A 14,227-nucleotide genomic window follows, 5' to 3' on the forward strand; every position below is an offset into this window, starting at 1 on the left:
TCTAGTTCAGTTCTAGTTCAGTTCTAGTTCAGTTCTAGTTCAGTTCTAGTTCAGTTCTAGTTCAGTTCTAGTTCAGTTCTAGTTCAGTTCTAGTTCAGTTCTAGTTCAGTTCTAGTTCAGTTCTAGTTCAGTTCTAGTTCAGTTCTAGTTCAGTTCTAGTTCAGTTCTAGTTCAGTTCTAGTTCAGTTCTAGTTCAGTTCTAGTTCAGTTCTAGTTCAGTTCTAGTTCAGTTCTAGTTCAGTTCTAGTTCAGTTCAGTTCTAGTTCAGTTCTAGTTCAGTTCTAGTTCTAGTTCAGTTCTAGTTCAGTTCTAGTTCAGTTCTAGTTCAGTTCTAGTTCAGTTCTAGTTCAGTTCTAGTTCAGTTCTAGTTCAGTTCTAGTTCAGTTCTAGTTCAGTTCTAGTTCAGTTCTAGTTCAGTTCTAGTTCAGTTCTAGTTCAGTTCTAGTTCAGTTCTAGTTCAGTTCTAGTTCAGTTCTAGTTCAGTTCTAGTTCAGTTCTAGTTCAGTTCTAGTTCAGTTCTAGTTCAGTTCTAGTTCAGTTCTAGTTCAGTTCTAGTTCAGTTCTAGTTCAGTTCTAGTTCAGTTCTAGTTCAGTTCTAGTTCAGTTCTAGTTCAGTTCTAGTTCAGTTCTAGTTCAGTTCTAGTTCAGTTCTAGTTCAGTTCTAGTTCAGTTCTAGTTCAGTTCTAGTTCAGTTTCTAGTTCAGTTCTAGTTCAGTTCTAGTTCAGTTCTAGTTCAGTTCTAGTTCAGTTCTAGTTCAGTTCTAGTTCAGTTCTAGTTCAGTTCTAGTTCAGTTCTAGTTCAGTTCTAGTTCAGTTCTAGTTCAGTTCTAGTTCAGTTCTAGTTCAGTTCTAGTTCTAGTTCAGTTCTAGTTTCAGTTTCTAGTTCAGTTCTAGTTCAGTTCTAGTCAGTTTCGTTCAGTTCTAGTTCAGTTCTAGTTCAGTTCTAGTTCAGTTCTACTTCAGTTCTACGTCAGTTCTAGTTCGTTCTCGTTCAGTTCTAGTTCAAGTTCTAGTTAAGTTTCTCGTTCAGTTCTAGTTCAGTTCTAGTTCAGTTTCATACTAGTTCCGTTCATAGTTCAGTCTAGTTCAGTTCTAGTTCAGTTCTAGTTCATCTAAGTACAGTTTATAATGCTGATAGTCTTCTCAATCAACAGGGTTACAGGGGTGCCACCTTACCATCAACACTATCGATATTCTAATTATTTCACTATGTTCATTCCCTAGTTTGGTAAAAAAGCTTGTTTGAAAGCTATACTTTGGTCAGATCTATAAAAATCTAACTTTTTGAATTGTCAACTTACAAAACTCTTAGTTCAATTGAAAAAAAATCGAAGTATATGATCAAAAACTTCACACCTTTAACAATTTCTACACATAAATAGAAACCTCAATAATACAACGATTTACAAAATACACCGCACCGGAAATATTTTTTACAATAAATATACACACAATATTTAGTTCCTTTATTACAACTTTTATATTTAATAAAAATTAGAGTGGAATGGAAATTCTGTCTGTTGGCTTTTTGGTTGGCTAAATAGGGGTCCTTGTAAGTGTTATTTGTTTATTGAAGCGACCCTTACATGATACATTACATTATTTCCTATTCATGCAAACTTACAATAGTTTATATTTTTTTCAGTTTATTTGATTCTTGTTCTTTAGAAGCCTCTAAAGTGGTCTTCGTTGCTGAGGGTGTAAAATTGTAATTTAAAACAACATAATTTTAAGTATTTGTAGTAGTTTTCGTTTATTTGTTTGCATTTTTGAAATCGGCTTATAAACAGGGTAATGAGGTGATATGTGTATGTCTTCATTTTTTATTTCGATTTTCTTTTACAAATGCCCAAACACACACACATACATATATAGATTTGATTTATTTAAAGGAAAAGTTAGCAACAATATTATAATTATATAGTAAATACGTATTGTGCTAAAATTCCATATTTACTATATATTTTTTATATAGATAAATATAATTTGTTGTTATTTACATGGTGAGGTGAGTTTTATGTTATTTTTTCAGAATTTACAGATGGTTACTTTGTAACTCGATTCAAAAACAAAAATGTTTGAATTTTCGCTTTTTCTTTCGATTCGAAAGACGTAGTAATCCCACAAAATTCATTCAATGATCCTCAAGAAAACGTAATTTCTTTCTTAATAACTGTTGTCAAGTCACCTTCTACCCGCATGTCCTGTAATGAAAGCTTAAGGAAAGTAGTTAGAAAGTTATGGGCTAATTTTAAAAGTCTTTAGATGTTATCCTTCATGCAAATAATGTCGAAAATTTTTTTTATCCAAAATTATTAACTCTTCATTATTTTTAAAGTTTCCACAAAAACAAGACATAACATGTTTTAGCAATCACACGATTGTCAATTTGACAATTGAAATTTGCAGCTGTAATATGTTTTGTCTACTTAGGTTTAATAGCTATCGATAATTGATCCATATATCATAATTTATAAATTAGGTCTAGGTCATTTAGCATTAGGTTTAAATTTCTTCAGTAGGCAGGGTATAGAAGGTTAGTGGTAGTGTTTGTAACGCGCAAAAATAACGGTTTTATATCCACCTTATAATATAACATACGGTTTTTTCGAGTCGGTTATACATGTCCGTCCGTCAGTCTGTCCGTGCAAATCTTATGTTCAAGCTGCAGGTCGTAATTTTGAGAATAGCACAAGACATTATAACAGCTCGAAGTCGTTCCCACGACAATTGGATCTTAGCCTCGGAACGACCCGAGTCATACTGGGCCAAAGATTGTCAACTCAGCGACAGCTGTATCAACCGAATGTTTTTTACCCAACAAAAACAGCTCGAAGACATTTTTATTTATAAAATTTGTTATGTCGTCTGAAAGTCTAATCTGTCGACTTTAAAATAAAGCTTTTATCTCTGTTATATCTTCTTTCTTGATGTGAAATTCTGAGGCCAGATCATTAATCACTTTTTTGAACAACAAAGTTTTGTGTTTCAATATGCGAGAGTTGGATTAGGGGGTTCAGATGCGCTGACTTTGATACGGCCAGTCAAAACATTTAAAGACCAAGAATTGTAGGTATTATTTCATGAAAATTAAATGTCAAACTCACGAAGAGCTTTGGGAATTATTGAAAGCTTAATCAAACAGCCATTTAATAACGTTTGCGAGCAGCAGGACCTATTGCAACTGAAATGCTGTTAAAACGCTTTAAAAGATGAAAAATTAATTCATCACAATTACTTATAGCTTGAGAGGTCGAACGTGAAGCCCAGATATCAGCTAAACAGCAAAAAAAAAAAACAAATATTCTTGAAGCTAAGCTTAAGCTGTATATCTTGTGGGTCCAAACAAACCAAAATATTGAACCTATACTGAAAGCTACTGATTCGTTAGAAGGGAGTATTGGTCCAGAATATGAGGTCAGGCATGAAAGTGTAATATTCCATTATGACAGTACTTGGACACATGTTCCAATATTTGTTAACAACTATTTAGAAATACCTATTTAGTCTAGACCTTTTCTATCTGTTTCGATCCATGCAGAACGTTCTCTCTGTGATGTGCTTCATTTCAGAGCTGGGTATCCTGAGTTGGCATGATTCGTTCTTGGTCTCAAAAGATAAGAACAGTGAAATTGATCGTAATTTTCCAATAGCATTCGAAATCTAGTATATTTTATACTAATTTTGATATGAAAATGTGTTTTCGGTAAGAAAATTTTATTTCGGCCTCGGTTCTTTTCGAAATAATTACCTTTTCAAACTTAATTATGTTCGTAAAAAATCAATTTTATATAAAATCCACTTGGATTAGAATAATTTGTTATTGATCGAGCAAGGAATCAGGAAAAAGTTTGATAAGTTTCCATTTCACAGAAAAGTTCGTTACCGATCAACTAGCCACGATATCCTATCAAAACTGGATATTTAAAATCATTAATAACAAAAACAAATTTTGTTCAGATTGATAAGTCTTGGATTTAAACCCTGAAACTTCTGAAATTTGCATAAATCTTTTACAGATCGGTTGGTATCCAGAAAAATTCAAAATCACTTGCAAAGAAGTTTGTGGCGTTTGGTCGGTCGTAGTATCCATACACTGGTTATAATATATAAATAATTTCAATGTCGATCGGGGTGAATAATTGGACCTAAATAATGTTGATATCTAGTTAATTTTTATAAAATCTTATAAATCTTTTTTTGATAATCGGTTTATAATGGATTTTAGTTTTATTTATCGGAAATACTGGTGATATTTTGAATTTACTAAAAAGAAATTTTTGCAAGGATGTGGTTGGTTAAAAATTAAGACTACATGGAGGGATGAATGTTATATATGAAAAACTTAATTTTCCTTTTTTGCACAATTAACAACACCAGAAATCATTATGGAATTTAAATAAATTAATTCAAAGCCCCCTACAACACTAAAGCAGCCTGTTGATTTTAGTATCTCACAATAGCCGCTGTCACACGCACAAGAGTCATCTAATCTAATCTTGTGCAGTGGCCAGCAGCTGCAATAAGAACTATTAGTTCATTCAAAATTTCTTTTTATAATCACTTAATTTTTTTCATTTCTGAAAATTGATTTTGACAGAATGGAACGGATTTAAAACGGAATTTTCAAACCAATTGACAACAATAATGAAGAGCATTTTGTTGTTAGTAGTATTTGTGGATGGACGTAGCACATTAATAGTTATTGACGGTTGAAATAGTTACAGTTGTTTGTATGTGTGTATCAAGTATTGAAGTTTTATCTTTGAATAAATAATAACGGTAACATATGTTAAAAATTCCAAACCGTTTATTGTTGACCGTTATAATATAAATCTTACTGCGAGTGTGAGTGAGTGTGTTCTTGTTGTTCAACAAACACATTTTCATTTAATTTCAAACCACATTTTGTCGTTACAAAAAGAAAGCATGAAAAGTCCTTGGTGTTACTTTTTTTTTACCAGTAGTTTAAAATAGTTTTTAATAACAATTTTATTTAATTTTTTAAATTTTCTTGTCACAACAAAGAAAAAATACTTTATTATCCTTTTAATTATTAGGCATAATATGCAATTTACTATTGTGTTTTTATATTTTATTTAAAAAAAAATAACGTTTAATATCCTTAAGAACATCCACACACCGTTTTCACCGTTCAAGTGGTGGTCACGTATAAACACGCAGTATTGACGATAATTGACTGAGGCTTTGTCCACCCAGTTACCTGACTTTTATAGCCAACAACTAATATAGCTTATTAGTTGATTGTTTTTAGTTGTTGTTCTTTTTTAGTTTTAATTTAAAGAATTTGTACAAAATGAAATGAAGAATGTATGACAAGTTTAACCATCCATCCATCCCTTCCAAATTGAGTATTGGATACAAACCAAACACATACATAAGTAATTTTGAATTTTTGTAATTTTAGTTGTTGTTAATGCATAAGTAATAGGGTGATTACTTTTATTTAAATTTTTTAAATCAGTTACTAAATTATCGCTGTAATGAAGTTTTTCAATTGACATCCCCATTATCGATCGTAATAGTTTGAATAATGTTGATATTATTCCGATTGATGTTATTGAAAAGAGTTCCATAAAAAATTTGGTCTTTTGTATTCTGTTTATTCCCAGGATAATGAAAAACGATAAATTAGAGCCTCCCTACTACATACATCGACTAGTATGTAAAATGTCTTAGTTGTCTTCTGCTTTATTTTTTATATTTTTTAAGAAGCTTTACCAGTGGAACAAACATTTATCACAGAGGCGTCCTCAAACAAAATTTTTTCTTAAAAAATCAATTCTATCAATTCTAAAATCTAATTAGTTTTCTGTAGTGCTATAGAAAAATTTGCTATCGATCGAGCAAGGATTCAGAAAACAGGTTTGTTAAGTTTTCATAGAAAATATCATGAAAAATTCTTATCGATGAAGTTTTCTCAGAAACTTTTATTGTCGATCGAGCATTGTTATCATAGAAAAGTTTGCTTTCGATCTTGGATTATGAAAGAAAAGTTTATTATCGGTAGATCAGTTTTCTATCGATCGATGAAAGCTTTCATAGAAAAGTTTGCTATCGATCATGCATAGTTTGATTATTGATCGATCAAGGTTGATCGGCTTTCTATCGATCGATGAAAGCTTTCATAGAAAAGTTTGCTATCGATCATGCAAAGTTTGATTATTGATCGAACAAGGTTTTTATGGAAAGGTTTTCATATAAAAGTTTGATACAGAACATGAAAGTGTTTTTTAGAAATGTTTGCTATCGATCGAGCAAAGCTTTCATAAAAAATTTGTGATCGATCGAGCAAAGTTTTCATGGAATATTTTTTTAGTGATCAAGTAAAGAATCATAAAACTGTTTGTTAAGTTCTCATAGAAACTTTTGTTTGAAACTTTTTTTATTGATCGAGCAAGTTTTTCATAGAAAAGTTTACTATCGATCGAGCAAAGTATCGAAAAGTGTATTGGCGACCAAGTAAATAATTCATAGAAAAGTTTATTTAAGATTAAGCAAAGTTTTAATATAAAAGTTTATTATTGATCGGTCTTTTTTGCATAAAATATTTTTACGAAGGAGAACAGTCAGTTTGTTACTGATGAAGAAAGGTTCTTATAGAAAATTTTGTTCTTGATCGAACAAAGTTTTAATGGAATAGTTTGGTACTAACAAAGAAGTGTTTTCACATAAAAGTTTGATACTGATCAAACTTTGTTTGTTATCGATCGAGCAAAGCTTTCATAGAAAAGTTTGTTATTGATCGAGCAAAGTTTTCATAGAAAAGTTTATTATCGATCGAGCAAAGTTTTTATTGTAATGTTTGTAATCGATTGAGCAAAAATGTCATAGAAAGCTAAATTTACGATCGAGCTAAGTTTTAATAGAAAAGTTTATTATTAATCATTGAAAAGTTTGTAATCAATTGATTTAATATATGAGTTTATTAATGTTAAAGAAAAGTTTGCATAGTTTCTTACTAATCAAGAAAGGTTTGTTATCGATCGATTAATGTTTTTATATCAATCGATAGCAAAGCTTTTATAGAAGATTTGCTATCGATTGATCAAATTTTCTATACAAAAGTTTGATATCAATCGATCAAAGTTTTAATAGAAAATTTTCTATAGAATGATTAAAGTTTTTTATAGAATGATCCAAAGCTTTAAATTTAATACACGCTCCTGCCTAGTTACAAAGAAGTATTAGTGAAATGTAACGTATAATTTCTCCAACACATACTCATTACAACCGCTACTGAAAAATGTTGAGGATGTCTGTGTAAACGACTAATACAATTGTTTAGAAAAAGAAATAAACAATATTAGATACGAGTATTAAAAATTATGTATTTGTAACAATAACGGCGACACTGACAGCCACATTAAACTATTACAAAATAAATGTATTTTAACTATGTTTTATATAAACAGGCGACAACTGACCGACCACCTCCTTCATTTATAAATTAAATAAATAAGTCGACAATAGTGTTGGGTATTTACAAATTTTGTATGATTTGCCTGATTTAAGTATTTTAAAGGTCTTCTTTTTTGTTTTCAAAGATTATTTCTAAATTGTTAAACATGAAAATTATGTTAAAAATGCCAAAAAAACAACAACATAAACACAACAATTATTAGATAAAGGTTATGAAACCTAAGAAAAAATTTTAATTGTACCTACAGTGTCTATCAAAATTAATAATATCTTTTAAAACTGTAATAAAGTTTAAAATTGAAATGTCATTAACCCTGAGAAAATATTTTTAAATTTTAAAAATAGGTTTGATTTGATGCATTCGTATGTGTTATGCCTCCCTCTTTACACTGTAAGTTGGATAGTTTTACGAGAAGCCAGCCAATTGAAATATGACCCAAAATGTAAATTGCACTTATTTTGCTTGTCCACTCACTACATGTGTTCCATACAACAGCATAAACTAGAGGCTTTTGTGGGTGTTCATTTGGAGGGGGTTGAATTGCATCTAAATTCTATAATACAAGTGTAATTGAAGAGGAATTTGGTTTTGTATTTGTTTTCTAAACACACAAATACATACACTCTTGCATGTACAGGTGAGCTAAAGGAGTAAATTTATTAAGGCCCTATGGAAGCGTTGTTCGAACTTTTCTTCAAATAACTTTGCCCGAAAGCTTCACTCAATCAAAAGCAACCTTTTCAATAAAACAAATTTTTCTATTAAAATTTTGCTCGATCAATAACGAACCTTTTTGTTAAAACTTTACTGGATCGATAATAAACTTTTTACAAAAACCTTGCTGTTGATCGTTAACTAACTTTTTAATGGAAACTTTGCTCGATCGATTAAAAATTTGTCAATGAAAATGTTGCTCGACCGATAACATACTACTATTCTAAGAAAACTTTGGTCTATTGATAACAAAACCTTTTTATGAAAACTTTGCCGGATCGATAAAAAACTTTTCTCTTAAAACTTTACGAAAACTTTACTCAATCAATAACAATATTTTTCTATGACAACTTAACTCGATCGATTACAAACTTTTTATAAAAACTTTGCTCGATCGGTAGCAAAACTTTGTTCATATAAAAGTTTGTTATTAATCAAACATTTGTATGAACATTATAACTCGATAACTAACTTAGTTATGAAAATTATTATTGTTTTCTTCAAAGGCCCTTTTCTCCTCAAATTGAATTCTACCCTGTCGCATGTGTAATATAATCGTTATTATTTTCAACCAGGGTATATCATGGTGGAACAGTGGTTTATCACTCATTACAACATTGAACATTTTCGTCCCCCTTTTTTACCACATTTTAAATGTATATTAACATTTCTTTATGTGTGTGTGTACCTAACTATTCATGTATTAGTGATTGCATGAAAATGTTTGTTAGTTGTGAAAAATAACAAAATTGTTTGTAGACTGTTTGCAGAGTCGTCTCCCACTAATACTGCAATACTTAACTATTGAAATGCACTTTTATTGTTTTGTATTATTTTTTTTTACTGAAGCCTATTTAAAGGCGTTATTTGTTCATTCTTGTTGTCATTGTTGTTGGATCTAAATTAAATAACAGAAGTCTTTAAGACAATAGAAGCAATAAAAAAAAACAAAAATCACTTGTATGGCATCAAAATCGTGTCCATACAGGGACGTCATGACATACGTGTGGTGCATTTCTTTTGTTATTTAAAAAAATTTCTACATAATAACGATTTTAAATTTATTTAATGTTTATATATAGATTTTTTAAATTTTAAATAGGAAAATGTGTATCTTTAAGAGTTAAAGTGATTTTATGAAAGGTATTTTTCATTGAAAGATGATTTCGAAAAATTAGTCGAAATAGTAAGAAATAGAAATTGACTATTTTAAAAAAAAACTATAGCCTTTTAAACACTTGGGAATGGACTAAATTGTTGATTTTTTATAATATTATAAGTTATAATATTATTATATATAAATATACAAAATTATGGAATATATTTCTTACATTTGTAAAAGTTCAGTTCTAGTTCTGGTTCAGTTCTGGTTCAGTTCTAGTTCAGTTCTAGTTCAGTTCTAGTTCAGTTCTAGTTCAGTTCTAGTTCAGTTCTAGTTCAGTTCTAGTTCAGTTCTAGTTCAGTTCTAGTTCAGTTCTAGTTCAGTTCTAGTTCAGTTCTAGTTCAGTTCTAGTTCAGTTCTAGTTCAGTTCTAGTTCAGTTCTAGTTCAGTTCTAGTTCAGTTCTAGTTCAGTTCTAGTTCAGTTCTAGTTCAGTTCTAGTTCAGTTCTAGTTCAGTTCTAGTTCAGTTCTAGTTCAGTTCTAGTTCTAGTTCAGTTCTAGTTCAGTTCTAGTTCAGTTCTAGTTCAGTTCTAGTTCAGTTCTAGTTCAGTTCTAGTTCAGTTCTAGTTCAGTTCTAGTTCAGTTCTAGTTCAGTTCTAGTTCAGTTCTAGTTCAGTTCTAGTTCAGTTCTAGTTCAGTTCTAGTTCAGTTCTAGTTCAGTTCTAGTTCAGTTCTAGTTCAGTTCTAGTTCAGTTCTAGTTCAGTTCTAGTTCAGTTCTAGTTCAGTTCTAGTTCAGTTCTAGTTCAGTTCTAGTTCAGTTCTAGTTCAGTTCTAGTTCAGTTCTAGTTCAGTTCTAGTTCAGTTCTAGTTCAGTTCTAGTTCAGTTCTAGTTCAGTTCTAGTTCAGTTCTAGTTCAGTTCTAGTTCAGTTCTAGTTCAGTTCTAGTTCAGTTCTAGTTCAGTTCTAGTTCAGTTCTAGTTCAGTTCTAGTTCAGTTCTAGTTCAGTTTCTAGTTCAGTTCTAGTTCAGTTCTAGTTCAGTTCTAGTTCAGTTCTAGTTCAGTTCTAGTTCAGTTCTAGTTCAGTTCTAGTTCAGTTCTAGTTCAGTTCTAGTTCAGTTCTAGTTCAGTTCTAGTTCAGTTCTAGTTCAGTTCTAGTTCAGTTCTAGTTCAGTTCTAGTTCAGTTCTAGTTCAGTTCTAGTTCAGTTCTAGTTCAGTTCTAGTTCAGTTCTAGTTCAGTTCTAGTTCAGTTCTAGTTCAGTTCTAGTTCAGTTCTAGTTCAGTTCTAGTTCAGTTCTAGTTCAGTTCTAGTTCAGTTCTAGTTCAGTTCTAGTTCAGTTCTAGTTCAGTTCTAGTTCAGTTCTAGTTCAGTTCTAGTTCAGTTCTAGTTCAGTTCTAGTTCAGTTCTAGTTCAGTTCTAGTTCAGTTCTAGTTCAGTTCTAGTTCAGTTCTAGTTCAGTTCTAGTTCAGTTCTAGTTCAGTTCTAGTTCAGTTCTAGTTCAGTTCTAGTTCAGTTCTAGTTCAGTTCTAGTTCAGTTCTAGTTCAGTTCTAGTTCAGTTCTAGTTCAGTTCTAGTTCAGTTCTAGTTCAGTTCTAGTTCAGTTCTAGTTCAGTTCTAGTTCAGTTCTAGTTCAGTTCTAGTTCAGTTCTAGTTCAGTTCTAGTTCAGTTCTAGTTCAGTTCTAGTTCAGTTCTAGTTCAGTTCTAGTTCAGTTCTAGTTCAGTTCTAGTTCAGTTCTAGTTCAGTTCTAGTTCAGTTCTAGTTCAGTTCTAGTTCAGTACTAGTTCAGTTCTAGTTCAGTTCTAGTTCAGTTCTAGTTCAGTTCTAGTTCAGTTCTAGTTCAGTTCTAGTTCAGTTCTAGTTCAGTTCTAGTTCAGTTCTAGTTCAGTTCTAGTTCAGTTCTAGTTCAGTTCTAGTTCAGTTCTAGTTCAGTTCTAGTTTAGTTCTAGTTCAGTTCTAGTTCAGTTCTAGTTCAGTTTTAGTTCTAGTTCAATTCTAGTTCAGTTCTAGTTCAGTTCTAGTTCAGTTCTAGTTCAGTTCTAGTTTAGTTCTAGTTCAATTCTAGTTCAGTTCTAGTTCAGTTCTAGTTCAGTTCAGTCAGTTCTAGTTCAGTTCAGTTCTAGTTCAGTTCTAGTTCAGTTCTAGTTCAGTTCTAGTTCAGTTCTAGTTCAGTTCTAGTTCAGTTCTAGTTCAGTTCTAGTTCAGTTCTAGTTCAGTTCTAGTTCAGTTCTAGTTCAGTTCTAGTTCAGTTCTAGTTCAGTTCTAGTTCAGTTCTAGTTCAGTTCTAGTTCAATTCTAGTTCAAGTTCTAGTTCAGTTCTAGTTTCAAGTTCTAGTTCAGTTCTAGTTCAGTTCTAGTTCAGTTCTAGTTCAGTTCTTAGTTGTCAGTTCTAGTTCAGTTCTAGTTCAGTTCTAGTTCAGTTCAGTTCAGTTCTAGTTCAGTCTAGTTCAGTTCTAGTTCAGTTCTAGTTCAGTTCTAGTTCAGTTCTAGTTCAGTTCTAGTTCAGTTCTAGTTCAGTTCTAGTTCAGTTCTCTTTCATTCTAGTTCAGTTCTAGTTCAGTTCTAGTTCAGTTCTAGTTCAGTTCTAGTTCAGTTCTAGTTCAGTTCTAGTTCAGTTCTAGTTCAGTTCTAGTTCAGTTCTAGTTCAGTTCTAGTTCAGTTCTAGTTCAGTTCTAGTTCAGTTCTAGTTCAGTTCTAGTTCAGTTCTAGTTCAGTTCTAGTTCAGTTCTAGTTCAGTTCTAGTTCAGTTCTAGTTCAGTTCTTAGTTCTAGTTCAGTTTTAGTTCTAATTCAGTTCTATTTCTAGTTTAGTTCTGGTTCAATTCTAGTTCATTTCTAATTCAGTTCAGTTATAATTCAGTTCTTGTTCAAATAGTAATATAAAAATTTACTAAATTTCATGAAATCAGTCCAAAATATACCTCTTTTGCTGACATTCTCTGGTGATTTTATATCATGTATTTAGAAATTACACATTTTCAATTGTCTTTGATTCAAATCTTTTTAACAAATAAAATAACCAATATAAACTTTTAAAATTAAAAAAGAAAATAAAAAACATTTCTCTTTAATGTTAGAATTAGCTAAAAATGTCCTCTGTTTAATCGTCACATGATTTTTTTTCCAGATTCAATGATTAAAAAAAAAATAGTTCAATTTATAATGAATGAATTGAAAGTGCGTCATGATTTGCATCTATACTATAGTATAGATATTGCAACATACATACATATAGTACAATATACATACATATTTACCTATACATAAGTATGTCGCCTGTACAAGATTATTTTGACCTTCTTATTTTCCTACTCTGTATATACACAAACACACATACAATTATATAAAGTATAAATGTAATAGAAGGATATATTTATGTGCAACTTTAACATTCGTCATTTGCCTGTTGCACATGACTTTGAAATTAAAGAAAGAAATAATTAAATATTTTTTAATTAATAAATTTTACTAAATATTATAATTTTTGCAAAACAAATAATGTTTGTAGCTGTATTCATTCCTTATTTGTTATTAGGGTGATTTTCATCAATTGTTATTTGAAACACTTCCGTTTCATAAAATATTTGTTGGCTGCTTTAAATTCAATGCAACTATTGAATAACTAACTATTTATGACGTCTTCAAAGTTTAAAGGGTGTGGCGTAAAAGTTTTCTCTTACTTTTTGTAGTTAATAAAACTTTGATCTATTGATTTACTTTGGTAGTCAAATCTTAAATAAATGAAAAAAAAACATTTTTTACAATCCAATACTTAGATTTAACTTTATCAACTGATATCGTTATAACCTCTAATAGCGCCATATTTATTCTAATCCAATTTACCCATTCCGTTATTGCTTAGGCTTCTGAATGGTAGCTAGTGTTGTGATTAGGTAAACGTAGTATATTTCTGTTTCTGCAACGGATTGCTATTGCTATTTGCTCTAATGTTCCTGACATATTCTGTGTCTGGTATGCGATCGTATAAACTTCCAATGTGTCCAGTATACATTGATGACGTGTCCTATAACTGCTTTTGGTCAGTTCACCTGAAGTTATTAGTCATTTAATTGTTTCAATTTCACATTAATTACGTTTGCTAATGAACTTTTTTCTAAAATATTATGATTTCTGAAATCAAATAGGAATCGTTCTCAAATTAAGCACATTTTGGTATTATTTCAATCGTGATCATACTTAAATCAATCATATTTTCAACTCAATTTAAGTATATATCCGATTTTAAATCAATTTCATTTACATTGTGAGATCAATTTGATACCAAAAAGTACTATTATTAAGAGTTAAAATCGAGAATTTTATACTTGATTGATGCTAATTTGAATCAAGTATTTTGTACTTGGTTTAAAAAAACCCGTACATACCGTATTTCTGACACCGCACCGGATTGATTTGAGTACGGATTTACTTAATTGTTTCTTTGCTGAAGTGTATAATTCTTACAATTTTTCTACTTTTTTACTTGTATACGTAATTTTTTTATTCTTTTGGTAATTTCATTTTAAAACAATTTTATTCATATTTTGTTTGATTAATTACTAATTTTTTATGTCTACTTCATTGTTTCGTTAATTATAAACTTGTTTTTTTTTCTATACATTTATTTTTTCTTTATTAAAAACTTTAAACACAATTATAAAATCCTTATATTGAAGATTTTTTTTGTTATACACTGTTTTTTCATTTATAATTAAATTCTTAAATTTATTTATTTGTTAATTTTAAAATTTTTTATATCTATTCTTCTTCTTTTATCATAATTTCTTTATAAGAAATTTGATTTAATTTTTATTAATTAAATTTTTAAAATATTAAACTATTACAACTTTTATTTGTCGTTGGGTGTAGTTTTAACATTAATATTGTTGTAGGTTATAGTTTTCACTTTTGTTAAACAATATTTTCAATGTCTTTTGATTAGCACAGGACATAGTTTAATATCTTTATTG

Source organism: Lucilia sericata, unplaced genomic scaffold, assembly GCF_015586225.1.
Source record: "Lucilia sericata isolate MDLA Ls3-8-SP2 unplaced genomic scaffold, ASM1558622v1 Contig000216F_arrow, whole genome shotgun sequence".
NCBI classification, from domain to species: domain Eukaryota; kingdom Metazoa; phylum Arthropoda; class Insecta; order Diptera; family Calliphoridae; genus Lucilia; species Lucilia sericata.